Source organism: Asterias amurensis, chromosome 2 (assembly GCF_032118995.1).
Source record: "Asterias amurensis chromosome 2, ASM3211899v1".
NCBI lineage: Eukaryota > Metazoa > Echinodermata > Asteroidea > Forcipulatida > Asteriidae > Asterias > Asterias amurensis.
Window position 1 is genome coordinate 343,447 of NC_092649.1, and position 27,129 is coordinate 370,575.

A 27,129-nucleotide genomic window follows, 5' to 3' on the forward strand; every position below is an offset into this window, starting at 1 on the left:
GGCATTCACCTACACATAAATGCACTCGTATTGGTTGATTATAGGAAGGATAGATAAATGCAAGAGACACTCTACCCATGTCATGTCTATTGATTTGAAATTATTTGCAACCAATAAACTGCTATAAATTAGTTCAACTAATTAATAGCAGCTTATTGGTTGAAAATAATTTTAAACTGCTTTATACACATTCTCACATATAAGTTAACATTTTATAAAACAAATATGACCACCACATGACTTTCATACCCAACACCTTTTAATCTGCTGAATATGTTAACCTAGCACCATTATCATCCAACCTTTGTTTATCTCTATGTACTTATTGGTACAGTTCCACCTCAGTAATAATCTGCACTCCATTTTATCATAAATATTTACTTTTATCTCATTTCAATCTTAGTCTGAAAAGTTATTGATTCTGCCCAACCTCTAATAATCTGCTTTTGTATATTACATGTACATGTAGCTTAATGTATGATTCATTCCTTTTCCATCAAATGTATGATTCACTCGCTCCTACATTGTATTCTATCCAAACAACTACCCATTTGGAAAGACGTAATTAAATAGCTAGAGCAAATGTGCATTATATCAGTTCCTGGTCAAAATTAACAAATTGTTTAACAAATCCTCATAAAGCATTTGTGCAAGAATTGTTACAGCTTATAAACACCTAATCATAATTTTGTTGAATGAAACAAACCATGCTACTGTGCTATATCCTGTATCATTTCTTGCTATAAATCTCTACTTTTTACTACACATCAACATTAAACCACTATGAACATCCCATGAATTACATATATTTTTTTGTACATCGAAATGCATGTTAGTTAGCACAGTTTCAAACAAACTCCCAATAATACTGAATGTTTTGTCAGCAATCCTGTGCACTACAGATGAAATAAAACAGAGTGATCATTTCCTCGTATACAGCAGTATTTAGGACACAAATACTTCAGTTTGTACTTTATATCAAGTTTACAGACAAGAGGACTCACCTCACCCAGGGGCTAGTCAGCCATACAATGGACTAGCAAAGCTGTAATATTTGGACAAGCCCTTTTTATTTTGGTGTTTTTTTTTCTTCATGTATGACCCTCAAATCAAAAACACAGGTTACTTATTATTGACTTGCCCAGTGCTAACTTAAAGACACTGGACACTATTGGTAAATGTCAAAGACCAGTCTTCTCACTTGGTGGGTCCCAACATGCATTAAATAACAAACCTGTGAAAATTTTAGCTCAATTGGTCGTCAAAGTTGCGAGATATGAACGAAATAAACAATACCCTTGTCACACAAAGATGGATGCTTTCAGATGCTTGATTTCGAGACCTCAAATTCTAAATCTGAGGTCTTGAAATCAATTCGTGGAAAATTACTTCTTTCTCGAAAACTACATCTCTTCAGAGGGAGCCGTTTCTTGCAATGTTTTATACTATCAACAGCTCCACATTACTCGTTACCATGGAGGAATAATTAGATTATTCCTCCATGTCGTTACCAAGTAAGATTTAATGCTAATTATTATTTTGAGTAACTACCAATAGTGTCCACTGCCTTTAAAGGCTAACTTAAAGGCAAGTACAACAAGCGAGCTAACTATTAAAAAGCTTTCTTTACTCAAAGTTTGTAAAAGGGAGGTTTCCATTTTTTAAACATGACCAACCCCACGAAGAGTAAGGATCTATGGTAAAAGTCTATGACTCCATTACGCTGAGGTTGGCAGTGCATGTAAAGTGGCACTTGAAGTGACTTTAATTCTTAGCACAAAATGTAAATATCCAGATAATAGTAACCTTCTGTAAGGATTTTAGAATAAACCAAATCTCAGCTAAGCTCTTACACAATAGTGTCAAGTGGCCTTGAATAGAATGGGTGTGCTATGTGGGGCATTGGGATCTTGGTTTGGAGATACCAGCCCATTTGGTGTTGAGCAAACAGAGGCAGTAGCTTAAAGCTGATGTGGTGAGCTTTGGATAAGCAGAAATTAAGATTCTGCTAAGCTGTCGTCATGAAGGAAGCACAAGCATAGCTTGGTCCTTGTTGTGGTTTGAAAATGTGTTCATACTTGGCAAGAAACTGTTTGTCCTATTAACTCAAGTAGTACAGTAAAAAATGATCTGCTTTTATAAAACAGCATTTTAAAAACTTAGTTGTCAAGATAATCAACTTTCCAAAAGAATGACAAAAGGAAGACAGGCTGAAACAAAAAAATAAATGCTGATGAGTGCATGAGGTAGGTCCTCAGGGAATCTTACTACACAACCATTTATTGTTAACAAATGTTTTATAAACTCAAACAATTTTAATTAATGGCAGGCTTAGTCTAAATCATTAAATTAGCCTAAATATTTCATGAGTCATTCTTCTTACATGTATACTTGTGATGAATGTGTAAGCGAAGATGCAGACATAGTTATAACATAACAGTAACTTCAGGGATAATGCTACATTTGATTTGAAAGGACTATCTTTCTGCTTTGTCAGTAATTCATAATAGGCATGACCAGTTCTAATAACAAACCACACTAACAACCAAACACAAACCTCTATCTCACCAGACAGCTTTCTTCATATTCTTATCCATTTCTTAGTGTAGTGATCACATGAAGGTAATCACTTGGGACTTCCTTGGACCTTTGTCAATCAGGTAAAGTGTCACAAAAACCTGCAACACTTCTTAAATGTTTCTTTGATGTCTAAAAGAAGCGGGGTCAGAGCATTATGGAGTAAATCCTCTACAATAGCGGTATCCTGACACATCTAAGACGCCATTCCTCTTATCCTTTACTTCTGCTCATCCTGGTGAGACAGTATAAAGACAGTATTGTTTGAGAAAATGAAAGTAAGCATGACTGCATAAGAATGGTGCCAATCCCAGTGGGGGAGGAGGTTGTTAGTAATAGTGGGCAATCCCCTTCACTCTGTCTGTACATACATGTACTCCATCTGTGTCAATAAATGTTGGCCATGGATAGGGGGTACAGGTAGGGGTAAACCATTGATACCCTGCTTAATTTGGTAAAACTAGCCATGGGCTGATAGGTTCAGGCATCCTGCTAATATTATAATCAAATAAAAATAACCATCTTAAGAAGAGAAAATTGAAAACATGATAATCAGGGCTGAAAGTATATTTCTTGAAGAAAAAAAAGGGTGGTTTAAGCCATTCATACTCAAGGATATGAAGTGGTCTAAATACTTCTGCACTCATATGTAATCCTTATAAATAACATTATTTACAGAAAGGTGCGCTATTAACCACAACATGCAACCACAGACCCTACAAAGCACCCCAAGTTCAACACCTGAATTCCCAACCATAGATCAACAATGTCTGATCAAAAGACAACCCCTGACCCCACTATGGTCATGGGATGGGGGGTGGCAAACAGGAAACAACACAGACTCTTATGTTGTTCAAATCTATTGTCAAAACAAACATGATTGCAATTTATATTGCGTTGAGGGTCAACCACTATTCTTGGTATTATAATACGTGTTGTACTAGATAGACTTGATAAAGCCATGACAGCTAGATGAGTCATAACTCATTGGAATTGGGGGTAGAGCGTGTTTAAATAAAAACCAAGTTGTTTTGGTGCTAGGTTTGAACTTGGGAGATGTTTTTAACGATGTGTTTAAAACTATATAGACATACAGGAACTGGGTCCTACTGCAAATGCTAAACTCATTTACATTCTGAAGTGGCAAAACATTAGTCTAACCAACATTGAACATTTTGTACTTACTTTCTTTCATCATGATAATGACGAATGTTAATCATTATCCGATTTATTTGTCAATTTGCGCATTAATTAATTTGTGTAATTGTACGAATTTGTTATCCAGTTCTGCATTGATGTATCTTTTATTAGTGTAAGCTTGGCAGGAATCCAACTTTTAATATAACACACTCCCCATAAAAGGCTTGAAGGCAACAGCTGCACACTTCACTGACGCTGAGATTCCTTCTCAGAGTTTGATTTGGAAACTGCAAATTGCTCTAGCTACAAGTTGATGAACTCCAGGAAGTTCAACTTGCAATCTATCCATATAAGCAATACTAGCCATGCAGTGCCAACCAATATACCCACTCTACACTCCCATGAACTGCATGGTCACTCTACCAGAGGGCCAATGAAAGTGGTTACCATAGCAACAGGAACTTTAAGAGGACCACACACCAAATCCCTGCACCTAAAGGGTGTTTGAAAGGTCATTTAACTTCCAGTGTAGAGTTTCATGCCAATTTACCAAATGGAGATCACACAAGAACCAATGTCATTCGTACTCAATGGACCAAAATGGACCCCTGAGGAAGTTTGGTAACCAATAGATTTGTAAACCCTTTCTCCCTAAATAGAGGAGGTTCTACTAACCACTAGGCTGTGAGTAGAATGCAAGAAGGCAAGAATTCAGATTTAATCTACAGTTACTGTTTCAAATGATTTTCATGGTTTTCACTTACTGGAGGCAAAATACCTTGGATTCAATTATTTTGATTCCACTAAGACTCCTTTAGGTCCTGGCGGGAAATAGGCCTACACAAGTACAATTGCCTGAAAAATTAAAACATATCAAAGGGTGAAAACATCACTTTGTAACACTATTTTAGCTCCTTATGGCACAGTGAACGTTTTCGCTTTTGATAAAGTAGGCACTCTCAGTGTTCTAGAAGAATTTCACTTTTGTACACTGTGTATGACTATGACCATGTCAGAAATATTATAGTGTGTTTTTATTTTGCACAAATCATTAAAGAAAAAAAGGATGTTATTACAAAAGCAATCAGGTCAGAAATTTTGCCCGACCCTGTAAGATAAGAATAGTACTGTAATACAGTGTAGCTTGTATGAGCACAATTGTGCTGTGCAGTAAGACCCATGAAATTGGGCCTAGTTCTAGACCTTGTTACAAGTCTACCTTGCATTAAAGCCATTGTACACTTTTGGAACAGAACAAAAAAGTTCACAGATTTACAAATAACTTACAGAGTTTACAGAAGGTAATGGTGAAACTCTTCTCTTGACATATTATTCCATGAAATGCTTTACTTTTTGAGAAAATATTAAAACAACTATCAATTTTCGATATCGAGAATTACGGAATTATTTTAAACACATGCCATGACATGGCGAAACGTGCAGAAACAAGGGTGGGTTTTCCATTATTTTCTCCCAAATCCGATGAATTAAGCCTAAATTTTCACAGCCTGTTGTTATTTTATATAAGTTGTGATACACGAAGTGTGGGCCTTTGGACAACACTGTTACCGAAACTGTCCAATGGCTTTAAGACTTTAAAACAAATTGAAGACAACAAAAGCCAAGTCAAAAATAGTGATAGGTTTGAGTTGTTCCAAGTGGCTACAAAAGTAGGTTGTTGTTGTTGTTGCTGTTGTTGATGTTGTTGTGCTTTACTTAAAAAGAAAAAGAGTGAGTCACAGACCCATCGGGCAACATTACCAAGGACAACTAACAACACTAAAGATGTATTTATACACAGTCATGGTGGTCAGGAAAGGATGAATCTATTGTGAGAATTATTACTAATGAGTTGAGTGGGAAATTGTTGATTAAGAAGTGATGTTTCACTGCTTCTGGTACTAGACCTGCATACTGTACATGAGTCAAGTACAGCTCAATATTTATGGTTTGCACATGAACTGGATATTAGGAGACTAAACAAAATCCCTCACTTAAGGTCAAATCTGGTAAATTGTTAATTTGTTTTAATAATTTTTTGGTTTTTTCATCATATCGTTCTTAAAGTTTCAAAAGCTATGAAAGTTATCAGCAGTATTTGATATAAGGGATATTTGCATAATTTGTTTTTATTTGAGGGTTAATCGGCAAACCTATTTTTCTAACATGATGACTGGTACTTGTGTCAACACTGAACAGTTGTGAGCCTATGTTCAAAACTAAGTGTAATATCCACATTCATGTTTATTGTCTTACCACCAAGGAAACCTTCAAGTCTGATTGTTTACATGTCAGATCAATGACCCCTTTCAGTTAAATAAGCAAAGCTACCAACATTTACATCTTGCAATCAGGGAAATGTTGTCCAACAACCAGGGAGATATTTAGAACTTTTCACAAAGTAGGGAACAAGTTTCTATATTAATCATGGAGATGTTCAAGTTTGTTCATCGGAACATTGAAAGATTGGTTTAACTTTTTGCAGAATCAGGGAGAGTTTGCAGCTTTAACTTTGATCCATAAGAATGTATGAATCTGATATGTAGCTTCTTAATTCAATTTGACTCCCAGCTACGTATGTAGAGGTATCTTCATGATGAATCCGTAAAACGACCTTCTCTTTCAATTCCTTAACAACAAACTGCTGTCAGTTCAAGAGGATATCAGAATGTGTTTGTTTGGTTCAAGTTTGTTTTCCTACAGGCTTATTTTATGCTGGGGTCAGGCAATGACAGATCTTCCAAACAACATCCAAACCTATAGGCCTATCAAATGTAAATATTCAAATACAAAGGCTGTGTTTTTGAAATAGTTATGGAAAAATGAATGTGCATTCTATCCCTGATAAAACAGTAAGCAGATTTAATTATAGTCACCTGGAAGTGGTATTTTGTCATAATAAAGCTTTTGTCACTAAAAGATGTGTTTTGATGAGTGGAATATGAATAAACAATTAACTATTGGTTTCAAAAAACTAGTTTCCATGTTTTTTACAAATTTGAAAATAAGCCCGACCCGAGAGGGCGCTGTTCGTCACGTCAATTGAGGCGCGATGAATCGCATGCAGTGCCAACACATGATAGCGACGCTTGGCACATGCAAGCTAAAAACATGGCCTCAAAGTTGAAGCAATACCTGCTTTTTTTCACGTTAGGCAAATGCTCCTTTACAGGTTCGTTACGTCTTTCTGGTACCTTCTTCGACTTCCCCACTAGCTGGAAAAATTGTTGGGATGCTGTCATGTTTTAGAAAATAACTTTTCTTTTCACGTCAAAATGTGTAGTGTACTCAAGCACGACGGCTTGAAGTGTTTGCTGCACAGCGCTGGAAAAGACTTGCAAACTGACCCCATCTTTAATTGTTTTGCTGCATCCAGCAGCAATACACCTGGTCGACATTGCCAGCAAAATTCAAGAAAAAACACTTTTTTGAAAATACAAACTCACGACTAGGACTTGAAGGTACTTGCACGTACGTGTGTTCGATGTTCGATCGAGGCAAAGTCTGCCTCGATTGACGTCACAAAAGGGGTATGCGAAGTCACCCCCACACAACTTTTATTTTGTTTACATATAAATCGTTAAAAACAATTACTAAAAAAATTATATTATTGTTCAGAAGCATACTCTATTGTTTAAAGAAAAAACAATTACATTTCCAGGTGACTTTAAAGTTTTCCCAAAACTGAACCATATGAATTTGATGAAATGTTCACAGGTTAAATGGTTGAACTAGGATAGAAATGAATTTACATGTAATCTGCCCACGCTCTGCTAAACACAATGGGGCATGTCAATATTATCCACACCATCAACAGGCACTACAGACCCATTCTGTAGTCACTTATATTTATCTAGAGGTATAAAATTATCATTGCTTGACAGTTAGGTTAAAATTACCCAGGAGCATGCTTGGGGTTTTATTTTCCTTAGAACTGGGTTAAAATGTGAGAATAGCTCAAAGAGTTTAAAGCTGCAGACTCAGTGTGAAAAAAAACACTTTAGAGGATTCTGGAATAATTACTGTATATGTGAAGCAGAATGGAAATGTGCATTATGTATACAGACCTCAATAAGAAACCGTAGAATTGATTATCTTGCATGTAGGTCAACTTTAGTGTTCAAAATCCTCCAACAAAGCTATAGAACAACGCCCTTACAATCAGTGCATAAAAGCAACACAGCTTGCTTCAAATATCAATCACCTCAATATAAAAACTGATTCCCCCGGGCAATATTGTCAAAATACACCTCGCTTTCACTCAGCCTTGTTGGCCCTCAAAGAAACCAAAATCGCAGTTAATCCCTTGGATTTTGTAGCACTAATCCCTATACTTCTTTATTGATTTTCTTTCATGAAGTTTGCATTGTACCCAGAAATTAAGCTTTTGTGATAACTGTATCTTTTGTGCTACTCAGTTTGTAGAAATGAGCTCAAACCAAAGTGTATGCAATGTGGTGGGACTCTCAGCTACCAATGATCCAGTACAGAGCAAGGTCATTTTATACACACATTTACCACCAAAGGTTTCATTTTGTTGACACCATTATTTATTAAAACAACTCACTACATTAGGGTTGTTGTAAGGTGATAAATTCCTACAGTGCAGAGAGATGCATAGCCCCCGCCCCTGCCCCCCCCCCCCCTTGGTACTCTCTGTATATGTACATGTAATCATAACAATGTTGACAAAGTTCTTGTGTTTGTGAGTAACTGTTCACAGAGGTTACCGCAAATCATTTGGAAACAGAAACTAGTTCAAAGTGAGAAAGACAACTAGTCTCCCTAATCAAGCCTATAGTTTTTCAATAATCTGTCTGTTCCATTCATAAATCCACTGATCCTATTGCTCTTTCCACCTGTCAGCTGCTATAAACTTCAGGTCACACTCCTGAGTTACTAAATATGAGTTATAATTGCAGTTGAGAATACAGTCAAAGGATTACCCACCATGAAAGAATGCACAAATAGAAGGGGGTATCCTATTTAATCATAATCAATCCCAAAACCAAAATAGAAACCAAATAAAACCAATATCCTACTAGTCCAGGAGCAAAACCCCAAAATTTAGGTAAAGTGTGACATTGAGTACAACTAAGACTTTTTTGCAGAAATATGTTCTTCAAGGTGTCTAGTATGCGATTTTCCAATGCATGCCCAGCTGGCAGGGTTGAGCATTTTTTGTTATTGCAAAAAAAACACTTTTCCCATGTGTTTGTGTACAAACACTCATCAATGTGTTTTATATGATAACGACAGAACTCTTCACATTTTTTCTCGAAAATGTTGCACCCAGGTCAAAGGTTAGATCAGAAACAAAGTAACCTATTGATTACATAATTTCACCAAAGTGAGGTAAAAGTAAATAAATAATATTATTAACCCGAAACCACGTGTCTGAATTAATATCTACGTGTAATATCTGGTATGTACACACCTGTCCCCCCACTTTTCAGACTGGGGGGACAGCATATCAGATGTCCCCCCCCCCCCACTTTTTGATTGACTGTCATTAGAAAATATGCATTCGGAAGTTTGTGTGTGCACGCGCGTGCAAAATGTTTTACCTTTATTTTACAATCACACAAGGCACAAAGTTCAGTAAAATCCATAGGAGCAGCTCCGAGCAGTTTGGGCTCAGCTGTCAAAGAAGCAAAATGGATATCAACCAACCACTAGTGCTACTCCGCAAAGTCTTACTCGGCTTGCCCACTGTTCAGATGAGGCTTTTGTGTCAAAGGGATTTCGTAAGAAGAAGAGCACAGATAAATTTAGACAACATGAGTGTCCAATCACAACCTTGCTTCTGAAAATCTTAAATTTAAGAATCCAACCTGATATCAATGTGCAAAACTCGACTACAAACTTCGAGAAGAACAACATACTGCGCGGTCAGCTCTTCTAAAGATCATTATTATTATTATTATTATTATTATTATTATTATTATTATTATTATTATTATTATTATTATTAATACTATTTATTCGGCAAAGATTCAAAGACAATAATGTTCACAAAAACAGTATATACATGTAAACATATTAAATAAAGACAGCTATAGCAAATACAAAGGTCCTATATATCAAAATGTTTTAAAATGGTGTGAAAGAGAGGGGTTGCATTGGGCCATTGCGCCGGACGGGAATTTCAGCTCAGGTCAGCTGATACACGCAGTAAAAAAATGTAGTTAATTTGAAGGTAAAATATCTTAATATAAAAGAAAAAGAAAGGAAACAAAAACATAAAGAATTCTCGAAATTTTACCCAATAACTTTTCGCGATGTTGTTACAATTAAAAAAGACTGTGCATACGATGTTTGAATTGATAGAATCTTGGTTTTACATAAGGGAAACAAGTTCCCAAACTCCATCGGATGATGTTATTGTTAATTATCACCCCCTGTAACTCGCCTCCTTGTCAAACAAAAAATAGGGAAGACGGGTAACACAGAATCTAAACGTAAAGGTAATGGTATGGGTGAAAATAATGTAAGGTATTTTTAAAACTTGCTCGCCCGTCCCCCCCCCCCCCCCACTTTTCAGTAGTGATCCACGCCCCTGATGTTGCATCCGGCTATTGTCCATCATGTCAAATCATGTCGTGTTGATTAAAACAAAAATATATCTAAGAATAAGACCTACATGTAGCGTAACAAACAGACGTGATGGACAATGTCCGATGCGATGGCACAACGCAATGACACGATGCAACAACATGGGAATCGGCGGGAATCGGCACAACGAGACAGACGACATGACGAGTGATGGAACACACAGCAACGGGCAACAACGCAGCAGACAAGAAGCGCATTTGTCGCCTTTAGATCACTATCAAGATATAGACAAATTTGTCCCTCCAAATGCAGCCAAGAAGAAACAAATATTGTCACAAAATTTGCATAATATACACATTTTGTTATTGAAAGACCATTCAAGGGAAAGCTTAGCTTCATTGCTGGCTGTGTTTCATAAATGTAGCTACATGTACATGTCTTGTAGCCTTTAACACTAGAACCATGGAGGTAGAAGTATCAGACCAGCAGACTCTATGTACATAAATTAACCCAATCATATCCAGCAAATTACTTTGTCTTCAAATTTACATGTAGGAATTAAATTGTCTGTTATAAGTACAAGATGCAAATAATAGTCATCGCTGTAATCCTGACTGGTCTTATTTGTTTGTTTTCAAAACAGAACTTCCACTATCCACCCACATGGAAGGCCATTGTAAGACAAGATTAGACGCTGTAACAACTAATAAACCTACTTTCATGAGAGACATTACAAAGCAGGGTAGACATCTTTGTATGTTTTTTATCAAACACAAGGATGACTGGTGCGTCATCATTGACCCTAAGGGCATGCAGAGAAAGTAAGAGCAGTTGGATCCAGAATGTGTAAAGAAGAAATGACAGCACAACAAAATCAACTGTCAAAGTAATTAACTCTAGTATTGAATCTTCAAATAAAGAATGTATAAAACCTTTCTCTATGGTCAAACTTAACAATTGGCTATTATCATAGATGTTGCTCAGCAACATTACATACACAACACAGTGGTACATGTTCTTACCCCTCCTGCAGTCTAAAGGGGTTGCCAAACCAACCAAAATAATGGGGGGGGGGGTTCTTGAAAAAGAAAAGGAAAACCGATGTTCAAAGTAAGGTTTTATTTACTGGTTTTCTTTGGCAATAATAATGATGAATTTATACACAAAATGATTCTTTTATAAAGCATAAATTCCATAAAGCATGTTCAAATGTGCTTGATATAAAAATACGATCTACCTTAAATTATGATTGTCTCTTGTGATTGCGATTCTCAAAGACATTGTGAATGAAAGACCACCTCTACCCTAGAACCATAGAGAAAGGATGCTAGAACTAAAGGCAACTCAGCCTAACCACATGGAAGATAGCAATTGTATTATTTGTCAACATGATAACTGACATGACATCCAGCATGGCCAGTTGACATAAATGCCACTATAACCACACAGACAACCAGAGAAACTGACATGACATCCAGCATGGCCAGTTGACATAAATGCCACTATAACCACACAGACAACCAGAGAAACTGACATGACATCCAGCATGGCCAGTTGACATAAATGCCACTATAACCACACAGACAACCAGAGAAACTGACATGACATCCAGCATGGCCAGTTGACATAAATGCCACTATAACCACACAGACAACCAGAGAAACTGACATGACATCCAGCATGGCCAGTTGACATAAATGCCACTAAAACCACACAGACAACCAGAGAAACTGACATGACATCCAGCGTGGCCAGTTGCCATAAATGCCACTATAACCACACAGACAACCAGAGAAACTGACATGACATCCAGCATGGCCAGTTGACATAAATGCCACTAAAACCACACAGACAACCAGAGAAACTGACATGACATCCAGCATGGCCAGTTGACATAAATGCCATTATCTTCAAGTACGCGCTAATCCTCCAATCAGAATGGCAGAAAGGAGTGGTGATAAAAACCTATATTGCACGGCTAATATCACTACCATGCGTCTTGTGTGTTCTATGTCACGCGCCAAGTTTGCTTGAAGATAAATACGTTATCACACGCGCGCTCGTGGAAATACGGAAAATATAGCGCGTCTGCGTCCCATATCCAACTCAGCCTTCGGCCTCGTTGGATATGGGACGCAGAAGCGCTATAGTTTTTCCGTAATCCACTCGCGCTTGTGTGATAACTTTAATTATAACCACACAGACAACCAGAGAAAAGGGTGTCCGAAAAGTAAAAGTAAACAAGACCAACAAAGAACAAACCTTGCAGCAAGACCAACAAAGAACAAACCTTGCAGCAAGACCAACAAAGAACAAACCTTGCAGCAAGACCAACAAAGAACAAACCTTGCAGCAAGACCAACAAAGAACTAACCTTGCAGCAAGACCAACAAAGAACAAACCTTGCAGCAAGACCAACAAAGAACTAACCTTGCAGCAAGACCAACAAAGAACAAACCTTGCAGCAAGACCAACAAAGAACAAACCTTGCAGCAAGACCAACAAAGAACAAACCTTGCAGCAAGACCAACAAAGAACAAACCTTGCAGCAAGATCAACAAAGACAGACATTGCAGCAAGACCAACAAAGAACAAACCTTGCAGCAAGATCAACAAAGAACAAACCTTGCAGCAAGACCAACAAAGAACAAACCTTGCAGCAAGACCAACAAAGAACTAACCTTGCAGCAAGACCAACAAAGAACTAACCTTGCAGCAAGACCAACAAAGAACAAACCTTGCAGCAAGATCAACAAAGAACAAACCTTGCAGCAAGACCAACAAAGAACAAACCTTGCAGCAAGACCAACAAAGAACAAACCTTGCAGCAAGATCAACAAAGAACAAACCTTGCAGCAAGACCAACAAAGAACAAACCTTGCAGCAAGACCAACAAAGAACAAACCTTGCAGCAAGACCAACAAAGAACAAACCTTGCAGCAAGACCAACAAAGAACAAACCTTGCAGCAAGACCAACAAAGAACAAACCTTGCAGCAAGACCAACAAAGAACTAACCTTGCAGCAAGACCAACAAAGAACAAACCTTGCAGCAAGACCAACAAAGAACAAACCTTGCAGCAAGATCAACAAAGAACAAACCTTGCAGCAAGACCAACAAAGAACAAACCTTGCAGCAAGACCAACAAAGAACTAACCTTGCAGCAAGACCAACAAAGAACTAACCTTGCAGCAAGACCAACAAAGAACAAACCTTGCAGCAAGACCAACAAAGAACAAACCTTGCAGCAAGACCAACAAAGAACAAACCTTGCAGCAAGACCAACAAAGAACAAACCTTGCAGCAAGACCAACAAAGAACAAACCTTGCAGCAAGACCAACAAAGAACAAACCTTGCAGCAAGACCAACAAAGAACAAACCTTGCAGCAAGACCAACAAAGAACAAACCTTGCAGCAAGACCAACAAAGAACAAACCTTGCAGCAAGACCAACAAAGAACAAACCTTGCAGCAAGACCAACAAAGAACAAACCTTGCAGCAAGACCAACAAAGAACAAACCTTGCAGCAAGACCAACAAAGAACAAACCTTGCAGCAAGACCAACAAAGAAACCTTGCAGCAAGACCAACAAAGAACAAACCTTACAGCAAGACCAACAAACAAACCTTGCAGCAAGACCAACAAAGAACAAACCTTGCAGCAAGACCAACAAAGAACAAACCTTGCAGCAAGACCAACAAAGAACAAACCTTGCAGCAAGACCAACAAAGAACAAACCTTGCAGCAAGACCAACAAAGAACAAACCTTGCAGCAAGACCAACAAAGAACAAACCTTGCAGCAAGACCAACAAAGAACAAACCTTGCAGAGTTGATTTCGATCAAGTTTCAAATAATACAGGAAAAACAAACTGTTTTCAAAGGTGTAGGAGGATAGAGTGACACCTAACACCAATATAAGTGTTTTCCCAGATCAGTGTAAATCTAGAGTTCAGCCATCAGGATTATGACCTCTATGGCACTCCCACTAGTTGGTATTCTGCTGGGATCCATGCTCTAAATGCCACAAGTTAAACCTGTGCAAACAATCAGCTCTTTTTTCTTGAAATCTAAGCTTTTTGGGTCATTGCATAGAGTACGACTTTAAGAAAAGGTTTGTCATGCTTTATTGATGATTTAGGTGTGGCAGCAAACAGGCTGAATCCCTAAGCTTCACATGAGGTCCATTTTTATGTGGTATCTTCATTTTTCAACAGCTGCAGTGCTTCTTACCAAGTAAGTTTTCATGGTCATTAGTTTTTGGAATGATTACCAAAAGGTACCCTTCCTTTAAGATACTATGATATGAAGTCCAGGGTTGTTGTAAACCAGACTACTGAGCCATTCACATGCATTTCAGGCTAATATGCAAAAGTAATTAATATCATATCATGTATGTTTATGCATGGGCTCATTGAAAACATTAAGTGTTTTTCATGTGCGTGACAACTTGCAGACTTTGTGTCCCCCATGGTCATGGTCATGGTCAAAGAACTGCAAAGAAGCACCCTCTGAACCCTGGAAAGTGAAATGAACTTGATTCACAATTAAGGACCGAAACGAGAAGAAGAGAGCCCGACCAACTGCAAACCTCACCAAACTAAACACTACAGTGGGTACAGGGCACAAATATTGTGCTTAAAATGATACTGTAAACATGTAGGTTGTCGCCAGATTTGTGATTACTATCCCTTGATCTAGTAGTTACTTTTGGGGTCACAATCTGCCATAAATGTAGCTCCAGGTACAAACTCAAAATGGAGTCTGCCTCCATGCTAGCACATGTACCTCAACAAGTTAATGAATGCTACACCCTCAGAAGTCTCGAGTTCCTACATTATAGGCCCTACATAACATTATAGGCCCTACCTACGTAACACTATAACATGTTGAAGTTAAGTCCAAGAACACAAGAACAGTAAAGCCCGATTCATACTTCCTGCGAATGCGAAGTGAATTTTGATGTCACAGGCCTTTTTTTTGGCAGTGAATGTTTCGCAAGAGTTGAACACAAGTAACTGAATGCGGATTATTCATTGCCAATTTGTGAATCAACATTGGCTTTGTGCTGATGCATGCAGCCATCCACTCACCCATAAAACAATTCAAAGTTTGCACAAATCCTAATTAAGCCCAAAGTAATCAAGATTAATGAGTGTTTTCTATAACAGTGGCATACTTAACAGCAGCCTATTATCAACTCACTATCTTTGCCTGTCCCTAATTAACAGATAACCCGCAAGAAACAAAGTGTTTTGCAAACATGAGGGGCAGCGCAGTAGGATCTTGTTGCTATGCAAATGTCAAGCTCCATCGCTAGGGAAATCAGACTTGACTATGTACACATCCTATAGCTTAACGGAATATAAAACTTGGATAATGTTTCAACTAACCAAATCAGCATAGGCTAGAATTATGCAAAATTCCCTTCTCATAGGATTCAGAGTCCATAAAAAAACATCATATAAAATGCAGTTGAGACAGTTTCATGATACAGCCATTAAGCCCATGTTGAGTGTCTGTAAACACATTCAGGTGGCAAGATTGAAATGAGATTGAAACTTAAGCGATGGGTAATTATTGGAAAGGAACAACCTTAGAAAATTTCAAGTTTACAATTTGTACAAACCTTTCATGCCGTTAAGTTAGGCTTGTTCTAAAGGATCATGGAGTCTGACTTCTTCATATTCGGAATCAAAATGCTTTGCTTATTTTAATGATGGTTTGAAGAGCTTCGTCTACAACTTTTCAAGATTATTTCACAAACTTACCTTCGACTTTGAAAGCAGACACAAATATCTCCAGAGGTGAATTTTCAGACACCGCAACAGTAGCAAATCTGAGCAAAGAAGTCAATCAGAAACACAATTTCCTTACTACACAATTTCCTTACTAGTTACTACACAATTTAAAGTACAGTCTCCATTCTTGTAGGGATGTTTTTAAAGAGATATAAAGATTAAATCCAAAAATTATGTCACATTTACTTGCTTGCTGGCATCATGGCAACACTAGAGATACGCTGCAATGAAAACACAATAAAACCAGAATCAAACACTATTAAGGATTGATTAAATCTTACCTCAACATCTCTATTACAAAATATGCCAAGTATTGAAGACAAAATAATAATATTATCCCACAGGAGCATCTATCAACGAGTCCAACGAACCACACTATTATCAAGCTGTGAGAAGAATAAAGGTTGGGCTTCCCAAACCATGAACTTCCACTGATCACATGTAAATTGAATGTTTCCCCAGACCCTGCCATTGGTTCTCAAAGGTCTTCAAACTTGAAGACCAATGCAAGAAGCTTTTGCTGATTCATCATAAATCAGTTACTTCCCAAGATATAGTTGGACAAATCCTGGCCGAGTTATAGCTGCTCATTATTTGGCTTCTGTTTAGCAGTTTCCTCAAATTAATGACGATTGTCTGTAGTTATGACAACTTCCTGTCCATACACGTACAAAGGGACTCAACCCCCAACACTTATAGTTTAAAAACAAAAACAAGGTGAACAATTATCACCAAACTACTCGGTCCAAACTTACACAGTCAAGGCTCATACACATCAAGATACCTCAAGTATATTATGTTGCAACGCAACAGAGAAATTCTTGGGTAGCTTCTATCATGTAAATTGCCTTTTTTTTTTAATTGTTATTACCAAATGTGTTCTTGCCAACTGTGATTTGCCATTTCTTTATTTTTTGCCATGTAGCGACTCCTAGTCTCATTAGTAATCATTGCTGTAACTTTAATGACAATTATATTGGTTTTTCTAAGTGAGCGATGGTTGGTTTTCTAATCTTATCAAATTGTTTTTGTGCTCTTTTTAAGTTTATACATTAATATTTTTTTTTCTTCTATATAATAGTAATGTTTTTCAATGACTTTTTTGTAAACTGTGCATTTCGGCTTTTTAGCCGCTGTATTGCAGTGTTTTAATAAATAAACCATGAATATAATATAATATAATATCAACTCATTGACAAATACGGCATACATGTACTGACTTTTAAGTTTTTGGAAATAATTCAAAAATATTCTCAACCATTTTGAAAAAAGATGACTTGACGATGGATTGCACAAAGCGCCCTTGACCGCCATATTTGATGATAAACAATGAAAAAGTGCACCCTTTCCTCTCTGCGCACAACTCTCAGCCAATGATAGCATTTCATGGGTGCACGTTTCATCAATGATGGTGGGTCAATGATGTCATGTGCAATCTATCCATTGAAGGATCAGGATGGGCTTTCCTTCTATTCACAGCAAAGCTGCCATGCAAATTGCAGTTTGATCATGTTTATACTTTTAATATGTAATGTCAGTTGGCCATTCTAACCTTACATTGTACTTCCTTACCGTAGGAAGTTCTCCTGTAAACTGAAACCTGTCAACCCTAACCATGCAGGAAGAAATTCCATGCCCTAACTATGGCCTTAGGTTTTTGTAATGTTTATCTAGAAAATCATTTGGTGTGAGAGTTTGTTTGTCGACCTTTACTTCCTTCACATGCGATATATCTCTAAACGATGATTGTGTTAATTTTTGTCATGATATCGCATGCAACCTTTGGGACAGACAACTGTCACCCAAATCGATGGTCATTAGTTTTCGGTTCTCCTGTTAATGTTAACACACAAAATTCAGCCGAGTGTTCACTCCAGAATTCAGCAAGAGCTTTCACTCAGTGCTGGTTTGGCAGTGAGGTAGCAAAGACTATATTTAGAGGAATGCCATCCATAAACCCTGAGGTGGTCTGTTTTATAACAAGTGGCAAGGCAGCTTTTGCTTAACATGTAAACAAGGGCTCTCTAAAGGGACCACTTTATAACTCATTGTGCTAGTTCAACTTTCTAGATCCAGGGGCTCCAATTGAGGTCAAACACTCCTACAAACTTATTGGGACATGTCCATTTTGTAACATTTTTTTTTTTTAAGGACAGATTTAGTATGCAAGGTTTAACAAGGCCTAAAGATCCAAAACTTAAGTCAATGTCTAACTTTGCAGACACCGATAGTATGCTGTTTTAGAAAGCTAATATCCGATTAGGATTTGCATCTAATCCTCAACAAGCAGAAAACTGGTAGGTGCAGATTGTTAATCATTTGACCATGATACTTTATTATGAGGTCACACCAACCTTCTAGGGTGTTACAAGTCATCACAAATACACAGGGTTGGACACAAAAGGTCGTTTAAGTATCTCTTCATTTGTTTGTCGGTTTACATCTTTCAAGAAATTTTGAAGGTAAATAAAGATCTTTGGAAAAAACTTTCACCAGCCTTTTTTATAAACTTCTAAGTCAAGTCATAAATCACAAGGCTAAAAATGATTAAATTTTAGTTTAAATAAATCAGCAGGATTTGAAAGTGTGACCTACAGATCAACCTGCCTGCACTCTGCCAACAGATGCATCTAGCCCTGATATTGATGCCCACCGAAAATGCTTGAGAAATGTCTCCATATTAAGCACTAATATTGGCAATGAGAGCCTCCCTCATGTTGTCAAATTGTGAGCCGGCCAGTGCACCCTCTCCATTTATCAGAGTACTCCGTAATTATAGGTATTGGTGAAATCCATCTGCACTTGCTCTTTGGGAAATGGGCATCTGTTGAAAGATTGTTTAAGTGAATTGTAGAAGTTCATGTAGCTGTCCGACATAAAAGTATCCCCACTGAAAACGCCTGAGAAATGTCTCTATGTGAAGTACCCTCATTGAAGATAATCTGCAGGGGTAAAACCTCTGGTTTGATGTTCATTTCTTCAATGTTAAAAGGAATAAAACGAAACTAAATACAGGCAAAACTCAATGTTGTCCATTTATCTTGAAGCCCTTTCCAGAATGTTATGGTGTAGAATCTCATTTGGGTCTTTACTCTTGAAGTCCTAAAATTTCAAATTAGCCTCCAGACAAAACGTGTCTGTTATCAAGTAAGGTATATCACATGAACGTGAACATGCACTCCATTATCTACAAATCAATTCATGGTGGATAAAAGTCTACTGTATGATAATCACGGAAAATGTTTGGAGGCATTGCATTGCATGGTGAATTATCTAGGCCTTTAATATGGTTTTAGATTTTGGAAGTTTTAGATTAAGAAAGTAGGGCCTACTTTCCATTTAACAGGAATGTTGTCCCTTTATTTCTAAACATATGGTGACTCTAGATAATACAGACATTTTACGTTTTATAGATGACACATCTTCAATGGTCTATTATTTTACGTTTTATAGATGACACCTCTTAAAGGGTCTATTATTTTACGTTTTATAGATGACACCTCTTCAATGGTCTACAATTTTACGTTTTATAGATGACACCTCTTTAAGGGTCTATTATGTACTTTTTGTAGGACAAAAAAACACAATGTCCACAGATTTACACCAAACACAGTTTGAAGATAATGGTAGTAAACGGTGTAAGTTTAATGTAAATCTGTGGACATTGTGTTTTGTGTTAGGCCAAACAAATAAAAGTACCAGTTGATCGTCCGGATTTTTCAAAAATGAGGAGGATGAGGGTCTTACTATTTACTATTTACTATTTTTTCCCAAGATGGCCGCCAATATTCCAATTTCAACAAGCAAACAAATCTTCAGTTTGAAATCACCCGCTAACTCTCTCCGTTTGTTGCGTTAGGACCCGGGTTAACAGGGACTAATGACTTAGATGAACATGAATAATAATGACTCTTGGTACAAACAAAGACACTGCTGAGTAGATGTTCAAAGCTGCTTTCAATGTTTATGGCCAAATAAATAAATAAAACAGTTGATCTTTATACATGGATGGGCTCAGGCATATCACCATCAGAGTCCATCAGCATTTTTAAAGGTGTTGAATTTGTCTAGTCCTTTACTGTACGCTTTCTTTGAGCATAAAGCAAGGACCACCCTTCTCTATGCTTTGAGCTTCTCTTCGGTTACAGTTGGAACAAAGTTTCAAGTCGCTATGCTCCACTGGTACAAATACACCTACCCTGGGACACATTTAAACTTCTAGAAATACATATAATGTGTCTTCACATTTTCATATTACGGTAGAAGAAACAATATCATTTAATTAAGAATTTTGAGTTCACTTGAAAAAGCTCAAATGAGATTCAATTCCACAAGTTAGCTTAATAATTTTACTTTCTATCTCAACGTTAACAATAATAACTCTGTTACTTCACTCCAGTGGAAACCAACAATCCCCAGCAAAAGTAAAGCTTTTACTTTTCACCTTGATCATATAAAGCATTGTCAACTGCTGACCTTGCCGTGTAAATAAAAATTACTTCTAGGCAAGTGACTAAGTTTCTTTTTGAGTCCAGTAAGTGAAATCAAAGGCATTTCTGCATCACAGCGAGTGGTAGAGGTTATTTAGTGCCTATTTGTAAGGACAAATACTGACTTTGATTTGAGTCAGAATTATTTGTCAAAAGTCAATCGTGTACACTACACATGGAAGCACCTTCAAAGTTCCCACAATGCTGTCCAACTGGTTGGATTTAACACCATAGAGAACTAATCTGTGATTACATGCCATTTATTACATGCCCAAGTCAGACTCTAGCGTCCTGAAGCAATGGTTTGGAAAAGGGATCATGTTCAGAGGCAAATACTGATAATGCAAAGAACACCTTTCACAAAGTTTTCACAATAATTTCCCATGTTTTTCTCAAATGTCCCTGTTTCAGTGCAAACAAAAACAAGCTGCAATGTTAGCCAATGTCAAATGAATTTTAACAAATTAACATCATTTGTATGCTCATGTGCCATGTTTTTTCTGAATTAATGTTTTCCAATCATGCAATTTTCATAAGATTGACTCTTTCTAAACATTCTGCTTTCAACAAATTTCCGGCTCATACCACATTACCACCAGTGAAATGTAAGGTCCACCTTTTCAAGCCTTATCCTTGCAATCATAATAAAATCTCACAATCTCTAATTCCACCAAATCTCTTGAACTAAAGTCTTTAAATCTAAGAGTGGGCCATTCCGTAGTGAAAGGACACCAACAGTTGGTTATTCCAAGGTTGGGATAGTTTAACAATGGGCTAATCCAAGTTGGGCTATTCCAAGGTTGGGCTAGTCCAAGGTTGGGCTAGTCCTAGGTTGGGCTAGTCCTAGGTTGGGCTAGTCCTAGGTTGGGCTAGTCCAAGGTTGGGCTAGTCCAAGGTTGGGACTAGTCCTTGGTTCGGCTATTCCAAGGTTGGTCTATTCCTAGGTTGGGCTAGTCCTAGGTTGGGCTAGTCCAAGGTTGGGCTAGTCCAAGGTTGGGCTAGTCCAAGGTTGGGCTAGTCCTTGGTTCGGCTATTCCTAGGTTGAGCTAGTCCAAGGTTGGGCTAGACCAAGGTTGGGCTCGACCTTGGTTGGGCTAGTCCAAGGTTGGGCTATTCCAAGGTTGGGCTATTCCAAGGTTAGGCTATTCCTAGGTTGGGCTAGTCCAAGGTTGGGCTAGACCAAGGTTGGGCTAGACCTTGGTTGGGCTATCCCATAGAGAAAGGACCCAACAGTGGGCTAGTCGAAGGTTGGGCTAGTCCAAGGTTGGGCTAGTCCAAGGTTGGGCTATTCCAAGGTTGCGCTACTCTTAGGTTGGGCTACTTCTAGGTTGGGCTAGTCCAAGGTTGGGCTAGACCAAGGTTGGGCTAGACCTTGGTTGGGCTATCCCATAGAGAAAGGACCCAACAGTGGGCTAGTCGAAGGTTGGGCTAGTCCAAGGTTGGGCTATTCCAAGGTTGCGCTACTCCTAGGTTGGGCTATTCCTTGGTTCGGCTATCCCATAGAGAAAGGATCCCAAGGTTGGGCTAGTCCGAGTTTGGGCTAGACCTAGGTTGGGCTATCCCATAGAGAAAGGACCCCAACGGTGGGCTAGTCCAAGGGTTGGTCATTCCATAGTAGAGAAAGGACCCCAACGATGGGCTAGTCCAAGGGTTGATCATTCCATAGTAGAGAAAGGACCCCAACGATGGGCTAGTCCAAGGGTTGATCATTCCATAGTAGAGAAAGGACCCCAACGATGGGCTAGTCCAAGGGTTGATCATTCCATAGTAGAGAAAGGACCCCAACGGTGGGCTAGTCCAAGGGTTGATCATTCCATAGTAGAGAAAGGACCCCAACGGTGGGCTAGTCTAACGGTGGGCTATCCCTTAGAGAAAGGACCCAACACATTGTGCTAGTCTAAGGGTGGGCTGTCCCATAGAACAGCACTATGAGTACATTGTATTCACATTATTGTTCATAACATTGAACTTTATTAATAGAGGTAGTGTTCTTGTTTTCCTTTCTCTAGTAAATTATCAGTGATAACAGCTAACTGTTTCCAAAGCTTAAAGGCAGTGGGCACTTTTGGTAATTACTCAAAATAATTATTGGCATAAAACCTTTCTTGGTGACGAGTAATGGGGAGAGGTTGATGGTATAAATCATTGTGAGAAACGGCTCCCTCTGAAGTGCCACAGTTTTCGAGAAAGAAGTAATTTTCCACGAATTTGATTTCGAGACCTCAAGTTTAGAACTTGAGGTCTCGAAATCAACCATGTAGTGCTGGGCGAATAGTGAAATTTTGTTATTCGGATACCGCTGGCCAACTATCCGAAATTAACCGGATATTCGAATAGTTTTTTTTTGCCTCTAGAGGGCGCTGTTCGTTTGTGAATGAGATCTTATGGGCGGATTGATATTAGTTTTAGACAGTGTCACTCGGTTCATTCATAAAAATGACCGGATCTAATTTAAAGATGGCGATTTGCTTTTTCTTTTGATCGTGATTGACTATACGTGAAGGAAAACTTTTGTAATCTTTGAACAAATTACGTCAGAAATGTCATTGTTTTAACTCTTAACGGAGGTAAGCATAGTTAAATACTTAATATATGCTGTTTTATGCTGTCTTAATAGAAGTTTCTTAAGGATTCAGACAAAACATTCATATCAGTTGTCGCCCGACGTCCGCGGATATTCGTTAAAGAATATCCGGTTACTCGGTTGTAATTACAGAATTATCCGGTTTGTGAATAGGTATTCGCGCCCTATGCGGATATCCGGTTAAGAAAAAAAAAGGCATTCGCGGTTACAAATAGGAAAACCTATTCGCCATTAACTGGATATTCCAATAATTTGCCCAGGCCTACTAAACACACACAACTTCGTGTGAGAACGGTTATTTTTCTTTCATTATTATCTCGCAACTTCGGTGACCGATTGAGCTCAAATTTTCACATGTTTGTTATTTTACGCATATGTTGAGATACACCTACTGTGAAGGCTAGTCTTTGACAATTACCAATAGTGTCCACTGCCTTTAAATAGTTTGTTCATTTTTTTGTCAAACCAAGAATAGAGCATTGACTGTTCCACTCAAATTAATAATAGTCCTAATAAAAACCTTTATTATAGAAAAAAGTGTGATTGTTTTGAGAGACAAATTAGATTTCAAATCAAATCAGTACTTGTTTTGGTCAAGCCATAGTAGGAGGTGCCAATACGAACAAAAGCTGCCTATCAAAAACTGCAAAGAATTCATGCATTAAATTGTTTGGGTACTGCTAATAACTGCAAACAACACCGAGGTTGTATTCTAATATAAGGCATGCCAGACTAACAAGTGACCGTATAACCTTTAAGGACATGGTTGAAGAAATCTCCAAGGTATAACAGAGGTAGACATCTCACAGGATGCAGACAAAGAGGTGTTAGAGGAGAATGGTTTCCTCAAGGAATGGAACTAGAAGGACTGCATGTAGGGATTCCCTTCCTTCCTGGAAAAAAAAGTGTTGTTTCCGGTAACATGCCATTCAAAAAGGGGTATTTGAGTCAGGAACATGCCTGAACATGACTTTGTGCGTCCTTGCTTCAGTGTGTGTTGAGCGCATTTTAAGGATTTGCAGATTGCACTGTGAAGATTGGGCAGCTCAATCTGCAGATGTGTTTTGGTATTTGTTTTCAAATATGTTTGTTATACCTCGGTAACAAACTGTGAAGTTTGATTGGTCGAGAACCAACCACGTGACGTGCAACAAAAACGCATGTTACATGGCTCGGGTGTCGGGTGTTGGTCGATTTCCAGCGCTGTGTAAGATTAAGAAACACCCGAGGGTTCGAGGGAACAGTCAGGAATTGTTTCTTGTTCATCTGCTTATTAACCAATGAATACTCCGTCGTAATAATGTTTGTTGATAACAACAGAACTTCAAGAAGAGGAATATAAATGTTACCAAGGTATAACAAAACAGAGCTTCGGCCGTGTGCACGTCACCGGGGTCAACGACTCAGTGCTGCGTGTGTGGTGCATTGTGTATCCCTGTGCAGCTGTAGTCTTGGTTCCAAGACCATTGGTGCTGCGCGGTCACACACAACCAACGTTCCGATATGCACGGCAAAAAACTGTATACGCTTGTTATAATCGAACGTAAGCGGGCGCTCTGTTTCTCTGATTTCCGCATCTCACCGCGTGTACAAGACTACAGCTGCACAGTTGCAGGGGGATACAGAATGCACCACACGCAGCGCTGAGTCCATGACGTGCACAAATAGCCGAAGCTCCGCCCCCCTCAGATTCGAATTTTCAACCTGGGCCATTTTTTACTCTTTCGCTCGGGGATCTGGTAAGTTTATTGTCTTTTTTCTTCAAATTATTTCCTCAATGGTGTTTTGAGTGATATAGTAGGATTCTCTAGGACCCCTATCTTGGCCTAACTCTTACAAGTAACCTGTCATGGCAATCCCATATAGACATCATAACTGCAAAAGCAAACAGGATGCTTGGACTCATCAGACGTAACCTCAGAGGCTGCTCCCGGAAGCTACGGCAACAAGCATATCTTTCTCTTGTCCGTCCACATCTCGAATACTGTAGTACAGTTTGGAACCCGCACACCAAGAAAAACATCACCAAAATAGAAAAAACCCAGCGCCAAGCTGCCAGATTCATCCTCAACAACTATCACGGCAGGGACAGCGTCTCCAAAATGATAGATGATCTTCAATGGGACTCTCTTGAAAAACGCAGACAGGCTGCTAGTATCTCCTTGATGTACAAGATCCGCTATCAGCTAGTATCAATCCAACCCAATACCTCATACCCATGATCCCAAGCAGTACTCGATCCTACCATAAATGTAAATACCAAACCATCCCAGCACGTCTCCAGCTCTACAAACATTCGTTTTTTCCACGAACAGTCTTGTGGTGGAATGCTCTCCCCAGCCAGATCCTCGAGCTCCAATCCATCAGGGCTTTTAAGGGGGCGGTTGGAGCAATCATTTAGCTACCTCCCAACTTTTTACTCGCACCTTGTACAATAAAACGCACCTGCAACACTTGGCACCGCACACAAGCAGCTATCCTTGGCAATTATATCCTGACTGAAGGACTATGCCAAGTACCGAAGTAGAAGTAGAAGATTAGACATTGAGGATCATTGTGTCATGATTTTCATAAGTGGTAAAAATGGAGCAAATCTGCTGTGTTACAATGTTGCAGTGCGTATGCGCGCTGTCCGTTTGCATTGCACGCCGTTCACTTATAATGGCGCGCACGCACTGCAGCACGACAACATTGTAACACCCCTTTTACAGAATGGTTTAGCCCAACAACAAAATAATGTGTTTGCAAAGCGATGCGCAGCCGTCGGGAGGAGGGTTACGTTATCGCAACTATGACTCACTCTACAATATTTTCACTGAATATCACATCATCTGAGGGTTCCTAAGTAACAGTTAGCATTAAAAATGCCAGAAATGTTGTGGTTGATGGTTGGTGGTAAACACTTGGAGGTAGAATTTCTGCAGTGGCTTTGTGAAGCTCTCAAAATCTTAGCATTTTTGTATGACCACAAGAATGTTCCAGGAAACTCACAAAGGGGACGAGGTTGAACCATGGATGTACGAACACGTCTTGAGATTCGTGGTCAATGTCACCAGGCCTGGAATAAGGAGGTCAAGGTTGTCCTGTTGCCCAATCCTTGGCCTTGCCCTTGGGGCTTGGTGCCCCTTCAAAAATTTCACATGAACTTGTGTATTGTCTGTATTTTGTATCATCGTTTTGGTTATTCTAATTCATGCATATAGGCCTAGTTGTTCTCTGAGATCAGGTTAACAAACCGTGGAAAGAGGAAGAAAATGGTCAAACCTGACATGGAGGGGGGATCGAGGACTAAACACATTACCTTCACACTCAGCTCAGCAGCAGCGTGATTTAAATTGGACAGCACTCGCCGGCATCTCTTCGTACAGTTACACACACCCATGCATGGACCAGGGGGGAGAGTAGTCTGCGCTAGCTGATGTGCATTCGTTTATTCAGCAAGCGCGCGAGATCCCACACAACAAAACTACACGAAGAAGATATGCGGGGCGCCCTCATCTAGAAGGCGCTGGGGACGAGCGAATCTTTGGTAATAATGCGCTGGGGACGAGCGAACATTCTACAATGGTTTTACAAGAACTTAGTTTTAAGAAGTTTAAACAAGTTTAACGTCAGTTTTTCCAAAACAAATAATGATTATTATACAGTAATGAACATCAAAGTTAATGCAATAATGTCCTTTGTTTTGTTTTTAATTTTGGGAGTCAAAAGAAGAAAAAAAAATGCTTACTGTGTCAAAAGGTGGCGCTATTGCTTAGGAGATAAAAATAAATAAACAAAATTTGGGGGGGGGGGGTCAGTGCAGTGATGTGTTTCTAACACAACCATCTCGAGTGTGGTTTTGATTGTTATTCAGAAATATCAATCATATAAAGATGACTGAAAGAGCTCTTTTAAGATCTCTTCAAAGAGTATAAGCCTATAATCTTATTCCTGTACGAGCAAAGCCCCCATTTGATCCCTACAAGTGTTTCTCCTAAGA

The 27,129-nt window shown here is 38.7% G+C and overlaps 1 protein-coding gene across 1 annotated transcript in view; it reads right to left on the reverse strand.

Annotated features, from left to right (window-relative positions):
* Window positions 1–26,594, reverse strand: part of LOC139952029 (dystroglycan 1-like) — an 82,771-nt gene extending 56,177 nt beyond the window's left edge. The window contains exons 1-2 of the mRNA XM_071950975.1: window positions 26,449–26,594; window positions 16,044–16,111 (exon numbers count right to left, since the gene is read on the reverse strand). The gene's annotated coding sequence lies outside the window, so the exon portion shown is untranslated. The remainder of the gene's footprint in view (window positions 1–16,043; window positions 16,112–26,448) is intronic.
* Between the last annotated feature and the right edge of the window lie 535 nt (window positions 26,595–27,129).